We start from the raw sequence: 17,659 nt of genomic DNA on the forward strand, positions 1-17,659 counted from the left end.
GCTTTGATGGGGAACGGAAAAAAATTGCTAGGCCACCGGAAGGGCGGCCTCTAGTTTTCTTGGCCTCTTGTGAAAAAAAATGGTGGACAGAAGATCGCTTCAGGCTAGAAACGTTTGATTTGGTCAAAAGATGTTCTTGCAAGAACACTATGTCATGGACTAATAGTTCATTAATTAACAAGTCTTTGTCTTTTGTGCCGTTAATACTGAGAGAAGCAAAACTTAAAATAGTGGCTTGATTCATTTTGGAGCAGAGTTTAGAGCGCGTTTGATCACTGGGCAATTCATACTATAGGAAACATGAGCTTCGCCGCAATTGGCACATTTCGGAGCCTCTAAGCAAGGATGGTCTTTAGTATTGGAATGGCATCCAGAACATTTAGAGCACTTCATCTCATTCGGGGCACATGGGCAGTGAGCTAACGAATGATGGATACTTTGGCATCTAAGACACCGTCTGGGCAATTCTTTGTATTCCGATATTTTAAAAGACTCGTAACCCAAGCGCAGACCTGTAGCGATGGCAGATTTTAGTGCAGCGGAATCAAGGAACTCTAAACGAAATGTATGAGAAGAGCCGATCTGGCTGGCCTCAACAAGACCAGAAATAACGGAGATGAGTATACTACTAGAAACAGTATCGGGAAGTCCCCTAATTACTCCAAGAGGTTTGCGATCAATCACTTTAGCAAGAATATTTGGATAGCTCGCAACAGCAGATGCGGCAAGAGAATTGGCGGAAATTTTATCCCGCGTAACAACAACCCATCTTTTTCTTACCGGATCGGACTTTACCGACACAATTCCGTCATGTCCGGCGAAAGAATCAAGCTTTTCCTTGCGAGAAACGGGGTCTCTTAGTTCTGGAGGCGGATATTTAAGAACGACGGCGTACGAGGGTTTGCGATTGGTACCCTTACTATCTGAGACCAAAGAACTATTTATAGATGTTGCTGGACTATTGAGGTGAGCAAGTGATTTTAACTGATCAAGGCACTGGTTGACTTTGGCGGTAAGGATAGAATAAGCTGACGCCGGAATGCTAGGGACTTCAGAGGGGGATTTGATTACGAACTCCGGAATATCAATATTTTCTGCAGAGCAGCGAGAAAGAGTAGCGATAATATCCGACAACTGCTATATAAAAGTTTCTTAGCGCCAAGAACATCTTCATACGGGAAAAAATCACTAGCGTATTTATCTGCATTGTTTTATGATATAAGAGAGGCTAGGACAAGGTAATACCTACCTAGTTAGATGTTCAAGCTGCACCTAAGGGAAATAATTGTCTAGCTAGAGACAATTATTTGTCTAGCATATTAACACCAAACTACTTACAGAACACACTTATCTTCATAGTTGTTGAGGCTAGGAAAAAGTAATATCTACCTAGTTAGATGTTCAAGCTGCACCTAAGGGAGATAATTGGCTAGCTAGAGCCAATTATTTGTCTAGCATATTACCACTGCATTACTGAGATAAATCACTTATCTTCCTGTTTGGATAATGTAAAAAAAGCTAGAACAAGATATTATCCATCTAGTTAGATGTTCCTGCTGCATATAAGGGTAGCTAGATATAATTAATTGTCAAACACATTACTACAGAAATCTGGTTAGCAAACAGGTGTGGTTTCATTAGCCCAGGCAATGATCCTTGAAAGTTTCAGAAAAAAAGGTATGGACACGGACATAGTCTTTAAAGATTCCCTTTTATTTCTCCAATAACCTGGTGTAAATATACAAAAAGAAACAAAATATAACTATACTAGCTGTTGGGGTGGTGCTTCGCGCCACCCCAACACCTAGTCGGTGGGGGCACTTCGCCCCCCCAAGCCCCCCCGCGCGCGTAAGTTGTTACGCGCCATATTATTTACGCGCCATTGTAGTTGTGTCCCTGTGTCCCACCTGTGAATCTATATATATATATATATATATATATATATATATATATATATATATATATATATATATATATATATATATATATATATATATATATATATATATATATATATATATTAACTACATAAACTTGCGAATATACAACATTCCTTGCTGTCCCATTGTCTGTCCATATAAACAGATTGTCAGGTTTACTAACTCTTGAACATGCAACATAATAATGTCCATGGGAAAACAATCCGTATTCAGATCTATACCGCATTTTTCTAACGATTGCCCTTGAGCTTTCTTGATGGTGATTGCTAATCGAACATTCCCTGTGTCCCCGTCGTCATTTATATATCCCCCTGTGCCCCCGGCGTCCCCGTTGTAGTTGTGTCCCTGTGTCCGGGTCGTCATTTATATTCCCTGTGTCCCGGTCGTCATTTGTGTCCCGGTATCCCAGTCTGTAATCTCTCTTTGAGTGTCCCAGTCGTCATATATATTCCCTCTGTCCCGGTCGTCATTTGTGTCCCGGTGTCCCGGTCTGTAATTTCTCTTTGAGTGTCCCGGTCGTCATTTATATTCCCTCTGTCCCGGTCGTCATTTGTGTCCCGGTGTCCCGGTCTGTAGTGTCATCTTACAATGACGTCATATACAAAGCCTTATATACTTATAATGACGTCAAATACAAACGCACAAACAAACATGCATATATACAACTTATTTTTATATATATAGATATAGTTTCTTTTTTAGTTTTTTTTTTCTTTTTTAGTTTATTCTTTTCTTAGTTTTTTTCTTTTTTATTTTTTATTTTTTTTAGTTTCTTCTTTTTATTGATTTGTTTTCTTCAATTTGTCAATGTTCATTTGTCAATGTTCAATTTGTCAAATGTTCTGACACTTGGAAAAATCTTTACGTGCCAAGCATGCTAAAGCTCCAACAATTTATAATAAACCTCAAAGTTTTGGGTATCTGTTTTAAGGTTTTCGAATTATTTTAATCTATTGTCAAAATATATTGAAATATTTGTGCAATTCCCAGTTTTTTTTAGTTTTTTGTTTTACCTTTTTTATTTTTTTTTACGTTTTTTCTTTTTAGGTTTTTTCTTTTTTTATTATTTTTTTTTTGGTTTTTTACCATTTTTCTTTTTTCAGTTTTCTTTTTCTTCTTTATTTTTCAGACGTAAATACATATCGCCGAACCTTCTTCTTTTTAACTAAAATCTGGTAGACATTGATGACCTTATCCAAGTCAAAATCCCAAACCCAATCATCATCGCTATCATTTTCAGTTTTGATACGTTTTGACTCTCGCTGTCCAGGTGGATTTTCATCTAACTGCGCGGTTTTGCATTCTTTAGCCGCAAGCCTTTTGGCATTAACCCTTTGAGCAGATTCCTCGGCTGTTTCTTCTGCCATTGTAGGATTTATACTAAAATTTCTCTTTGAATTAACTATTTGAGCAGCTTCCTCGGCTGTTTCTTTTTCGAAATATTTATGCAATTCCCAGTTTTTACATTTTAGTTTGTTTTCTTTTTCTTCTTATTTTTCAGACGTCATATGCAAACCCTCAACACAAAAATACATACAACTTATTTATATATATATATATATATCTATCTATATAAAAATAAGTTGTCTGTCTGTGGATGGATGGATGTGTCAGGTGACGTCACCTGAAAAAACTGGATCAGGTGACGTCAAAACTGAAAAAACTAAAAAAAGGCAAAAACTAAAAAAAAAAACTAAAAACTAATAAAAAAAATAAAAAAGCTAAAAAACTAAAAAAACTAAAAAAAGGCAAAAACTACAAAAAAAACTAAAAACTAATAAAAAAGCTAAAAAACTAAAAAAACTAAAAAAAGGCAAAAACTACAAAAAAAACTAAAAACTAATAAAAAAAATAAAAAAGCTAAAAAACTAAAAAAACTAAAAAAACTAAAAAAAGGTAAAAAACTAAAAAAACTAAAAACTAAAAAAAACTAAAAAAAAGGAAAAAACTGAAAAATAAGCTAAAATAAAGGTAAAAACCAATAAAAAACTAAAAAAAAAACTGAAAAAACTAAAAAAAGGCAAAAACTACAAAAAAAACTAAAAACTAATAAAAAAAGTAAAAAAGCTAAAAAACTAAAAAAAACTAAAAAAACTAAAAAAAGGTAAAAAACTAAAAACAATAAAAAATAAAAAAAAACTAAAAAAAAGGAAAAAACTGAAAAATAAGCTAAAATAAATGACGACACTCAAAGAGAAAGCGACCAGGACAAAAGGAATGTTCGATTAGCAATCAACAAAGCACCGGGACACAGGGAGTATAAATGACGACCAGGACATAAGTAAAAAAAAAAATTAACAAAACTAAAAAGAAGGTAAAAACTACAAAAAAACTAAAAAGAAAAAAAAAACTAAAAACTAATAAAAAAACTAAAAAATCTAAAAATCTAAATAAACTAAAAAAGAAAAAAAAAGGAAAAAAATAAAGGAGAAAAACAAAACTAAAAAACGAATGTATATACAGACCGGTACACCGGGATACAAATGACGACCGGGACACAGGGAATATAAATGACGACCGGGACACAACTACAACGGGGACACCGGGGGAAACAGGGGGATATAAATGACAACCGGGACAAAAAAACTAAAAAGAAAAAAAAACTAAAAACTAATAAAAAAACTAAAAAATCTAAAAATCTAAATAAGCTAAAAAAGAAAAAAAGGAAAAAAATAAAGGAGAAAAACAAAACTAAAAAACGAATGTATATACAGACCGGGACACCGGGATACAAATGACGACCGGGACACAGGGAATATAAATGACGACCGGGACACAGGGACACAACTACAACGGGGACACCGGGGGAAACAGGGGGATGTAAATGACGACCGGGACACCGGGACAGGGAATGGTCGATTAGCAATCACCATCAACAAAGCTCAAGGGCAATCATTAGAATCATGAGGTATAGATCTGAATACAGATTGTTTTCCCATGGACCATTATATGTTGCATGTTCAAGAGTCGGTAAACCTGACAATCTATTTATATGCAAAGACAATGGGACAGCAAAGAATGTTGTATATTCGCAAGTTTTACGTAGTTAAAACCATATATATATATATATATATATATATATATATATATATATATATATATATATATATATATATATATATATATATATATATATATATATATATATATATATATATATATATATATATATCTATATTCACAGGTGGGACATAGGGACATAACTACAATGGCGCGTAACTATTATGGCGCGTAACGACTTACGCGCGCGGGGGGGCTTGGGGGGGGCGCGAAGCGCCCCCACCAACTAGGTGTTGGGGTGGCGCGAAGCGCCACCCCAACAGCTAGTATATATATATAAATAAGTTGTCTGTCTGTGTGTCTGTCTGTCAGGTGACGTCATGTTTCTGTGTCGACTGACGTCATGAAGTTAGTTGTCGTCATTTTTGCTATGACGGTGACGTCATTAACGGTATTTAAGACATTTGTTCACGGAAAAATGTTTAATTGTAAAATGACTGAAGAACCTACAATGGCAACAGCCGAGGAAGCTGCTCAAAGAGTTTATGCCAAAAAACTTGCTGCTGATAGAGAAAGTAAGAAAAGAAAGCGTTCCAAGGAATCACAAGAACAGCAAGAAAACAGGCTTGCAGCTGATAGAGAAAGTAAGAAAAGAAAGCGTGCCGGGGAATCACAAGAACAGCAAGAAAAAAAGGCTTGCGGCTAAAGAACGCAAAACCGCGCAGTTAGATGAAAATCCACCTGGACAGCGAGAGTCAAAACATATCAAAACTGAAAATGATAGCGATGATTGGGTTTGGGATTTTGACTTGGATAAGGTCATCAATGCCTACCAGATTTAAGTTAAAAAAACAAAGGTTCGTCGATATGTACTTCATAGTGACGCTGAAAAATAAAGAAGAAAAAGAAAACTGAAAAAAGAAAAAAGGTAAAAAACTAAAAAAAAACTAAAAAGAAAAAACACTCAAAGAGAAATTACAGACCGGGACACAAATGACGACCGAGACAGAGGGAATATAAGTGACGACCGGGAACCTCAAAGAGAAATTACAGACTGAGACACCCGGACACAAATCACGACCGGGACACAGGGAATATAAATGACGACCGGGACACAGGGACACAACTACAACGGGGACGCCGGGGGCACAGGCGGGATATATAAATGACGACCGGGACACAGGGATTGTTCGAATAGAAATTACAGACCAGGACACCGGGACACAAATGACGACCGGGACACCGGGACACAGGGAGTATAAATGACGACCGGGACACTCAAAGAAAAATTACAAACTGGGACACCGGGACACAAATGACGACCGGGACACAGGGAATATAAATGACGACCGGGACACAGGGACACATCATTAGAATAATGAGGTATAGATCTGAATACGGACTGTTTTTCCCATGGACAATTATATGTTGCATGTTCAAGAGTCAGTAAGCCGGACAATCTATTTATATGCACAGACAATGGGACAGCGAAGAATGTTGTATATTCGCATGTTTTACGTAGTTAAAAACATATATTTATATCTATCTCTATTCACAGGTGGGACACAGGGACACAACCACAATGGCGCGTAACTAATATGGCGCGTAACGACTTACGCGCGCGGGGGGGCTTGGGGGGGGGCGCGAAGCGCCCCACCAACTAGGTGTTAATATTGGGAAATGGTTATGTTGACTAGGAGACGAGCCTCAAAGTTCTAAGGTTGGAGTCCCTTAAAGAGAGAAGGCATAAATTGGTTGCAGATTTCAGTCAAAAAATCCTTGACTCGGAAACAAACCATGATGTTCTTCTGGGTTTTGAGACACGCCCAACTCAACATTCCACTAGGCTCAGAGAGAGAACAAAAAACGATACTAAGCTGGAAAAACCGCCGATCCACTCATCCAAACGGTACCTGAAGTCATTTGGTCAGTACTTCGTCAATCATTATAATAGTGACTTGGAAAATAGTTAAGGAAATAAGCCACGTGTAAGTAATTTAATTTTGTAGGTTTTTTAAATTGTTTTGACCATTTGCTGGTTTTGTAATTGACAAGAATTTTAGGGCAAAATAAAGTGAATTTGAATTCTCTAGGGTATGATGTGAGATTTGGGTGACTCTACCTGATTCCCTGTTGTTTTTTGTTTACCATTCTAAGAGCCAAAGGCTTATTCCTGTGTGTAATCAATTTAATTATGCGAAGGTGCGAAGGTACAGACCATTCCACACACATTCCGTTTTCTTTTTCTCACCTTACTCACCTTTTTTACCTTAAAATTTAATTCAAATCCTTCCAATTAAATTCAAATTTTTATGATAAACTGACGATTCTCTACACAGACATTTTCATAATAACGTTTGATCTTACTCTCCCTTGATCCGATTATAGCTGTTTCCTCTTCCCCTTTGAAAATTTTGCCAGGAAGTAAGGACTTCCTCATACTTCCTCTGTATTTCGGCAGTAACGTTCCTAGTATAACTACTTGTTCGCCCTCTGTTGAATTCTCCATTTTCCCTGTCTCTATATGCGCAATTATTCGCTTTGGCATCGTAAGAATCTCCCTTTAATTCAGTATTGCTTTGAGCGTAGCTTGCATTGCCTCCGTTTGCAACATAGCTGCTTCTTCTTCCTTTTCCTCTGTTAAAATATGGCCTTCTACTGCCACTGTTAAAGTATTTTATTTCGCTATCTCTGCCAAACTCAGACCTTCCATGACCTCGGTTAAAACTAGGCCTTCCTCTATCACTGTTAAATTCAGACATTCCTCTACCTCTGTCATCAGATCTTCCTCTACCTCCGTTAAAGTCGGCCCTTCCTCTACCTCTGTAGTCAGATATTCTTCCACCTCTGTTAAAGTCTGATCCTCTTCTGCTTCTATCCCCATCATAAGTACTGCCTCTATTTTTGTTAGAATTAAATGATTGTCCTAGGCTTCTGTTCATGCCACGCATATATCCCCTCCCACAGGTGTCACTATTTGTAACCCCTCTGCCTCTATAAAGGTTAATTGCATTTTCGGCGTTATGCTTTCTTTCCGGCAAGCTTTCTAAATTTTTACGAGGATTCGTCTTTACCAGATTTTCTTGATCTTGTTGATCTATAACATTTTGTGCTCCGGCCCTGTGAACTGTTTCTATACAAGGGTGACCCCCAACAATGACATCTCGTTTGACCTCCTTCAAAATACAGGTTTCAACGTTACCTGTTCTATCAGGTGCTTTATCTGTGTTAGAATCAACACAACTCGGCTTATTAGTCCTTTTCCTTTGGCGTCTGCGCCTTTTAGTTCTTTCTGTGCTTTCGCCATCTTTTTCAGCAGAATGGCTAACGTCGTTTTGTTGTTTGTCAACATTCTCAGAATATCGTTTGTTTGGTAATGCTATTTGCTTGTCAAGAGTATTTATATCCTGTTCAACCGCATTTCTAGCTCCTGTAGACTCTACTGATTCTTCACAAAGGTTAGTTGCATCGCATTCGACCTCCGTCAAAATTTGAGTTTCTTCACGTTCCATATTTTAAACGGTTTATGAGAGATGAATGGAATTTTTTTTTAATAGCAATTATTAAGTGACGAAAGAATGATAAAGAATTTTAAAAGCATTATTTTTATTATTCTGCTAATCAAAACTTTGGACACTCAAATCTACAGCCCGAAATTATCAAATTATTTTGCTCTTTTTAACATTTTTATTAAAAAAGGTCAAAAATGATCTTAGAAAAACTTGTGCCAAGAGAAAATAATGACGTAATCTGTCAATCGATGTCGTCAATGACGTTTGAATAAGTATAGTGACATCAAGTTTCAGCAGGCCGGTAAAAAAATAAAGTTTATTTCACCTAATCAAGAATGAAATTCCCCCAAGATGGGTTCACCATGCCAAGAGATTAGTTTGGATAAACTCTCCAATTTTGACAGGATCCCTAAGAATTTCAAATCACTCGTTACAAGAAAAAATCTTAAACAAATATGTTACAGTTTAGAACAAATAATAAGGAACCATTGTTTTTCTTGTTTTCCTTTTCAACAATAATTGGTTATTTTTAGCTTAAAGTTTTATTTTTGTTGCAAGGACTAAGCTGCAACCCCTGAGTAATCATTGATGATTGTGAGAAGGTGGGATATGCATAGGGGATGATGTGCTGGTATATTTTATAGTCATTGCAGCTAAACACAGCATTTCACCACATAAAATTTCATTCTGGCACAAAATATGCAGCCATCTTACAGTATATTCCCTTGAAAGGTGACAATTTGCAACCAATTATAAACAGAGGGGTAAATGGGGTTACGTACCCTATATCAGAAAAATAACACACAAATTTGATAAAATGAAAAAAAAAGTTTTTGTTATCCTTAGTCCAAATACCACCCAAGCCCCTTTCCAATGTTTGATTATTAGTGACCTCTGATGTAAAAATGTGCAAATTTATCTTTTAGGGGGACATAATCCACCAGGAAGCAATAGCAATCTACACTCCCTCAATCAGTGGCACATCGGGATTTCTGAGGGGGTTGATTGGATACAAAAGGATTAGAATTTTAATGAGTTTTTTTTTATCAACAGATTAATATGCTCAAAATCTGACGATATTTTTTCATTTGACTTTTTTTTATCAACATATTAATATGCTCGAAGTTTGACAATATTTTCAGTTGACTTTTGTATCAACAGATTAATATGTTCGAAGATAATATCTGTTGATAAAATCTGTAGGCTTTCTAGGCTTCGACTCCCATTGTTGAAGTTTAGTAGACGTTGCAATGACCTTGTAAATGTGTTTCGTATAATTAAAGGAGTGGATGATGTTGATCCAAATTTATTTTTTAAATTTAACCATTATCACTCTACTCGTCAGCATGATTATAAATTATATCCCCCAAAACCACTGAAAAAATTGGTCAAGTCAATTATCTTTTGTTAGTAGAGTTGCCGGACCATGGAATGGTTTGCCTTTGGAGGTTGTCAAGGCAGAGAGTGTTCGAATTTTTAAGAGTGCATTAGTAAATATGCCTTTTTATTTAGACGCTTTTGTTGTGTAGTTTCGTGTTATTTAGACGTTTTTGCTGTTTAGTTTGTTGTTGCCAATTTACTTTACATTAGTATTATGATTTTGTGTTTATGCGACAAGCATTGATGCTTAACGCTATTTGTATTAATAAATAAATAAAATAAATATGCTTGAAGTTTGAAGATATTTTTCAGTTTCTTTCTTTCTTAACAGTTTTGTGTATATGCAAGAGAAAGCTCCTTCCAATCCACGGAGAGGAGGATCTCCTCCTTTTTTCATTGCTTTCCCCTATTCAGTTTGTACCTACACAAAAAAAAAAATCAATTTTATAACATATAGAATAAATATGACAGTATTCTTGGAAAAAACTGTTACAACTATCTGTTACAACCCCCCCCCCCCCCATATGCCAGAGATATCCTAACAATATACTTAGAAATTGAGAGAAGGATTTCATATCCATGATGACTGAATCATAACAAAGTGTGACCATAGTCACACTTATTGAACAAAAAGCTCATAGATGATACGTGTTTCCTCTTGATTTTGATGTAAGACTAAAGATGCTAAAATTAAAATTGCAAGAAGTAGGTTCAATAATATTAATGTTAATTTGTGTACATCAACATTAATTTGCGTGTATCAACACTAGTCTGTTCTCAAGTATTATGTATTAATGTCTTGCATCTTCTAAAATTTATATTATCTTTCTTCTTAAATTTTGGTTCTGATTAGTCAATGACAAAAATAATGCTCGAAAGTTAATCATTGTTCAACTCCCCCATTTTCACCATTATCTGTAAGTGCAACTATAATTTGGCTCGAGCTTAAAGCAAATGGCCTTAATTTTAAAAGCAATCAAGCCATTGTGAAGTCGAATTAACGATGTCCGTAAAACAAACAGTGACCCACGTGCCACCAAGAAAAGTCAGGGTTGATGTCCCACTGTTCTTAAAGCAAACAAGGTGACATTGAAAAGATGAGGGAAAATGAGATATGCTCTCACTTAAGAACTGATAAAAGCAAAATTTATGGTAGTGTCCCCTCCCCCTCACATCGACGAAACTTCTTGGTGATACCCTTGAGCAGCAGCAACAGTTCAAAATGATCTTTTGCTGGTCACTTATTGATTGGCTGAAAAAGTGTCACAAACTTTTTGGTGGGTTTTCATGTTAGCACTAGCATAGAGAAAGAACTATTCGATTGTTTGTCATCAAAAATAGCTTTTCATCATCTTTTGGTGAAGTCTTTATTTTGGGTCTGTAGAAATATTTTATATTGGGAAGCAAAAGGATCAGACACACATAGCTTTTTAGGAGCCACTGTTAGAGTGCACCCATCCTGTGCTTTTGCAAATCTTTCCTGTATTTTTCCAGGTACCTATTTAGAGCTGGGTTAACACTGGCTGAGAAATAAGAATCAAACCACTGATACCTGTGTGAACCACAGTGACACAAAGACTTGAACAACTGTTCATACGGTCAAAAGATCGCAAGTCTAGCTTGCTAGCCACTCAACTAAGACGGCCCAATAGCCGTGAACAAAGCTCAAGGAATAACATTCTTAGAAGTAGGTTAATGCTTTGGTACAAATACTCAGCTCAATTCAGCCATTCAAAAGCCATTCTGACCAAGTCCAATTTACTTATCCAATCCTTATCATTCTGACTTATCTGATTTAGATTCAGTATTCTGGTATATCACAGTAAGAGCTATCTGATCAGATGTATTCCAAATACACCTCTGAATAAGTTTTATTTCAAATTGGTCCAGTCTCCTTTTCAAGTTTTATTTCAAATTGGTTCAGTTTCTTTTTTAAATTTTATTTCAAATCGGTTCAGTTTCCTTTTCAAGTTTCACTTCAAATTGGTTCAGTTTCCTAAGAAAAGACGACTTTCCTCTGAGCAGATGTTTCACAAGGAATGCACTTCAAAACTCCTCTCCAGAAAATCTATTCCAGAAAAGCAATCTTCCTTGGCCTCAATATAACTCTCCATGCTACTTGACCTTACTATAATATAGTCTAATAAGAAATCTCATGAAGTTCCTTTTCAAGATTTATTTCAAATTGGTTCAGTTTCCTTTTCTAGTTTCAATTCAAATTGGCTCAGTTTCTTAAGAAAAAATAACTCTAAGAGAATAGAAAAATTCCTCTAACCAGATGTTTCATAAGGAATGCACTTCAAAATTCCTGCCCAGAAGAACTATTCCTCAAAAACAATCTTCCTCTGTCTCAATATAACTCCCCATACTACTCGACTTCACTATAATATATAGCCTACTCAAATAAAAAATCTCACAAAATTCCCTACAGTACAGAATTCCTGGATAGAAAAATTTATGAACACCAAAAAAAAAAAAAAAAAAAAAAAAAAAAAAAAAAAAAAAAAAAAAAAACACAAAACCTAATCTGTGTTCCTGCTTCTTCCTCTTTTGATTCTTTAACTGTTTCCAAGTTTTGTGTTTTAGTAGTCCATAATATTATGTTATTGTTATATAATATACTGTGTAATTAATTGATTGATTAATTTGATTGATTTTTCAAAATATATCCTTCTACTCTATACCATGCATAGACCTTCAAATTCTGTTAAATGGAGCACCCAGGAAAAAATTCCAAGTTTTGCCCCCCTTCCCACTTCCAAAAAAAGTGTGTTCAAAAGAATATCTGTTGTTTTTCCAATCAATCTGAAGAAAATTTGCTGATGTGTCAACTATTTAAAATTATCTGTCTCCTCAGTTTGGAACTGATATTGACCTATTTATGGATATCTCATGATTTTTTTTTTTATATAGAACCTACAAATCTAAGTTTTTTTATGCAATGATAGACCAATACGACTACTACTACTAGTACTAAGAACTCACTGCAGCACCAAGCCACCACAGCTGTGCACAATCCAGCTCTATCCCATTCTATCAAAAGTTTCCCTCTTTACACAAACCCTATAATTTTCAGTTTCCCTTAAATTGTTGCTTAGAACCTTATCCTACCCTTTTCTGGGATGATGTACTTTTTGCTTTACCATTAACAGCTGACTAAAGAGGATAATTTTTGACAATATGTCATCCATGATCTGTAAAACAAGTTCTAGCCATTTGAATCTTTCTCTCATTATAGCCCCAGAAAACAGCATAGAATCACCTTTTTCACACAGCTTACAGATTTAAATACAGTCAGTCAGACAGGTTCCAAAAATAATCTGTAGATACATCTTTTGGAAAACATCAAACAAATCCCCCTCCACCCTTCACAGTGTCCATGCTTCAGCTCAACAACTTCACCCATTCCCAGTCTAAGAAACTTAAGTCTTCTTAATATTAATTTTCAAACCTATTATTGTAGCATGAACTCTCAAAATCTCCAAAAATTCATTCACTTTGCTAACATTTTCACCTAGGATGCCCTTACTATCAGCAAAATCTAAATCTAGGGGGGCTTTACTTCCCCATTTGATTCCATGCTCTCTCATGACCTTTGTTGAGTTCCATAGAATAAAGCTTGCCCAAATGATCCATAAAAGCAAGAATGCATTGCAACACAACTCTTGATTCAATACAAGACAAGCTACTAACCTCATTGCCTAGCTTAGTCAAAGCAATTTTATTCTTATACATAGCACTAATCACTTTAATGAACTTATCTGGTACACTGAAGAAGAATAGAACCTCTGCTGAAGCTCTTCTATTAGCTGAACCAAACAATTGATAATAATGTTAAGAACTGAGGACTAAAGGGGTCGGATGGCTCAGGCACTTCTCAACTATTAACCTAAGAGTAAAAAAATGGCCAAAACATCCTCTACCCTTCCTAAAACTGTGCTGTTCTTCTCTTAATTTTTTGTCTACAACTTATCTCTGTTTCAAAAGTATCAACATAGCACTTCCAGAAAGTAAAAGAAAAAAATCTTGAAAGGTGCTATTGTACTTTCTAAGTTTGCCTATTTTTAAACTGTTCATGTATTTGGTCTTCCAGGGGACACCTCCATAAGTTACTAAGTAATTTGCTTTCTACAGAAACAGTACATTGAAAGAGTATCTCTATTCACACCGGAAAACCAGATGTCTTCAGCTGTAAATAATTAAATCTCTACAGTAAATTTTGAGAAGACAATAACCATAAAACACTGCCCATTGAAAAATTTTGGGGTATTAGGCATTTAGGTAGAAACAAGATTCTTTTATTGCAGATTCAACAAAGGAATTAAATCTTCAGGTAGGGTAGGCATTCCCTGTATACTCTGAGTTCTCCAATCAGTAGTGTCAATTTGCAAAAATTAAAGAGTTGGAGTGGGGTAAAAAGGTATTTTTTTAAATCTAGAAGGGACAATATTGCTGTTTTTTAATTTTCTTTAGTAAGTGAGTAGTTACAGAAATTTGAAAGAACTATACTTACTTTAAAAGCTTTGTTTTCTGCTTGCACAGTTTTGTTTCCTCTCCTATCTCTTTTCTATTTTCAGAATCTGTTATTAAGCGCCTCTTGTTCTTTTTTACACTCAGGGTTGCCAAAACTTTTTAGGACTAGTGTCAAATTCAGCAAAAAAGAGACACTTTTAGTGTCCTCCTAGAAAACTAGTCAATATACTTTAAAATTTGACAAAAAAAGGCTTTAAATGATTTTCTTGCCACTCCAGGCCCAGATTTATGTTCTCCTTTTTCAAGTAAATGGAAAGCGGTTCTTCAAATAAGTAAAATCACATGTAAAACCTCAAATTGCCTAATATGCGAAGAAGAAAAAGAATTCAGTACAATTTCTCGGGTTCTCTCAAACCTTTGGTTGTACTAGTTGTTTTTCTTTTAAAAACCCAGTAAAACCCTGTTTTATTATGGCGTTCTGCGGCACCAGAGTTGGCTTTGCTGCTTTTTGGACAACGGTTTTCATTTTTGTCGTTTTTGGCAAAACATGTGAAAGCGCAGTCTTATTTCAAGAACTGTAGAAGATGTCTTGTGGTGGCGCAGTGGATTTGACCTTAGCTTGGTAATACGGGACCCGGAGATCGAATCACGCTGCAGGAATGCACTGCAGGGCCGACACAGGGACCTTAGTAGTCAAGAAGCGTCGTTAATTCTTAAATAAATAATAACTGGAGAAGATTCTGAATCATTTGTTCAGCATTTGCGGTGTTACAGGAACGTAAAGAAAAGTTAGAGTACAGCTAAGAAGAATGACAAAATGTGTTGTTTAGTTTTTATGTTTTCAGCCAAAATGATTACTCTGTACAGCGAGAAAACGAAAACGGCAATAAAACCTTGCTTCACTATGAGCTGCCCCAGCCGTCTTGGCTGGAAAATGCCTTAACGAAGACAGGGCTTAAAAGATTTGCGCCAACGGACCACAGATACGATGTCTGTTGCTGCCAACAAGGCTTAATGGACCGAACCAAAAAACCTAGACAGCATGAAGAGACCTTTACAAGGGAAAGGCTATGCTGGATTTCACATATGGCATTTCATGTTATGAAGGCTTAGAGAAATCGAGCAGATACAGAATGAATCGGATTCCAATTCAGAAGCGTTATAAAGAGGTTCAGCTTAGTTGGTTTCAATAATAGTTTTTTGTTTCTTCTCTAAACAGTCCACCAGGTTACAGCATGTAAAGCAAAACATTTTTCACTGCTGCTCTTGCATCGTTTCATCACTTTAGGCAAAAATCACATTTCGTTAGTTAGCGCTTAGTACACTGGATGTGATGTTCAGTCTATGACAGTATTACATGATCTTGACAGTTACCAAAGAATTTTCTAGTGGGTTAGACTGTACCCATATGGGACAGGGTCCACCCCCTCAAATGCATGTGAACCTAAACTGCATATTTACCAAAAGCCTAATGTCTTAATCCAGAAAATCAACTGAGGTTCACCCTCGTCCAAAAAATGATTAAGCAGCAGCAAATCAGATCAGGATCAGATAGTTTATTACTAACTACTATCCAGGCCGCACCTCTACATACTCCTGTAGGCTTCAAGGCTCTTTAGCAAGTCACATGTTTTTGAATTTTCGCGCTTTTGAAAAGGAAATTGGTGCGGATACGATAAAAAAAATCCCTAAGACGAAAACAAACCTGAAAAGCACAAAGCACAAATTAAAAACAGTTGCAGTTAAGAAAAAACTGAAAATAAATACATGTGGTATTGATTTTGAAAAAATGCCAAAAAGTGTCCTTTTTTCACCCAAAAGTGGCACAGTGTCACCCAGAGTGAAAAAGTGTCAAAAAAGCACTAAAAATGTCCCTTCCACACTGAATTCTTAGTTCTTCTTGTTCTTATATCACAGCAGCTGCTCTTTGCTCTGCCATCTTTGCTCGCAAAAATTTTTCTCTTAAAACAGGATCAGAAAACGTCCTCTGCATATAATTGGTCCATCTCTCGAATCTTGAATTCATCTTGACAAACTTTACAATTCAATTAGACCTAAAAGGGAAATATTATCCATTAGATATAACTTGAATTTTTTAGTTCGAATTTGTGAGAAACAAACCATACAGGATTGAATCCAACAAAGAGATTAGAAAAATAAAGCAAAGAAAAAATGTTTCATCTCCTGTGGAAGCAGAAAATGTAGATAGTATAATAAATTAATAGCCACCTTGGCCCCACAAATATAAATATGCTGAGGAGAACTTTTTGGGTGGAATTTTCCGCAGGATATTTCATCGAGGGTAATGGGCTTCCACAAATGAAGTGGGAATTTTAACCGGAAGACAAATTCCACGGAAAAAAAATTTCAGGTAGGTTTTCCCGCAATAATTGATCAGATTGAATATGTGTATCAAAGAGCTTTTTCCGACTGAAATTAAGGAGCAACATTAAAACAAGCATAAATTATTCTGTAAATGAGGAGGGCTACCTCCTCAATACCTGGTGTTTTACGCTAAGGTTTGACGTCTTGTCCCAATCGTTTAAGAGTGGCTCCTGAAAAACAAGGGCTGTTTAATATGAAGCCTTTTTAAAAATACTAAAGTATCAAACAGTTCGTGGTAACGAACTGTAGTAAGGAGCGACCCGGCTCAATAGTAACCAAAACTCTAAAAAATGGAATTTTGATACCAATAGCTACATCAACAGAATCGCATTTTAATGCTGGTTTTAAATATATAAGTTTCATCAAGTTTAGTCTTACCCATCAAAAGTTACGAGCCTGAGAAAATTTGCGTTATTTTAGAAAATAGGGGGAAACGCCCCCTAAAAGTCATAGAATCTTAACAAAAATCACACCATCACATTCAGCGTATCAGAGAACCCTACTGTAGAAGTTTCGAGCTCCTATCTACAAAAATGTGGAATTTTGCATTTTTTGCCAGAAGGCAGATCACGGATGCGTGTTTATTTGTTTTTTTTTTTTTTTTTTTTTCTTTTTCCCAGGGGTGATCGTATCGACCCAGTTGTCCTAGAATGTTGCAAGAGGGCTCATTCTAACGGAAATGAAAAGTTCTAGTGCCCTTTTTAAGTGACCAAAAAAATTGGAGGGCACCTAGGCCCCCTCCCACGCTAATTATTTTCCGAAAGTCAACGGATCAAAATTCAGAGATAGCCATTTTATTCAACGTAGTCGAAAAACCTTATAACTTTGTCTTTGGGGACGACTTACTCCCCCACAGTCCCCGTGGGAGGGGCAACAAGTTACAAACTTTGACCTGTGCTTACATATAGTAATGGTTATTTGGAAGTATACAGGCGTTTTCAGGAGGATTTTTTGGTTTGGGGGAGGGGT

At 36.0% G+C, this 17,659-nt stretch overlaps 1 protein-coding gene across 1 annotated transcript in view; it reads right to left on the reverse strand.

Annotated features, from left to right (window-relative positions):
- The window catches only part of LOC136030010 (uncharacterized), a 32,502-nt gene extending 18,065 nt beyond the window's left edge, over positions 1–14,437 (reverse strand). Inside the window, exon 1 of the mRNA XM_065708628.1 lies at positions 14,346–14,437. The gene's annotated coding sequence lies outside the window, so the exon portion shown is untranslated. The remainder of the gene's footprint in view (positions 1–14,345) is intronic.
- Positions 14,438–17,659: the final 3,222 nt, after the last annotated feature.

This window comes from Artemia franciscana, chromosome 8 (assembly GCF_032884065.1).
Source record: "Artemia franciscana chromosome 8, ASM3288406v1, whole genome shotgun sequence".
Lineage (NCBI taxonomy): Eukaryota > Metazoa > Arthropoda > Branchiopoda > Anostraca > Artemiidae > Artemia > Artemia franciscana.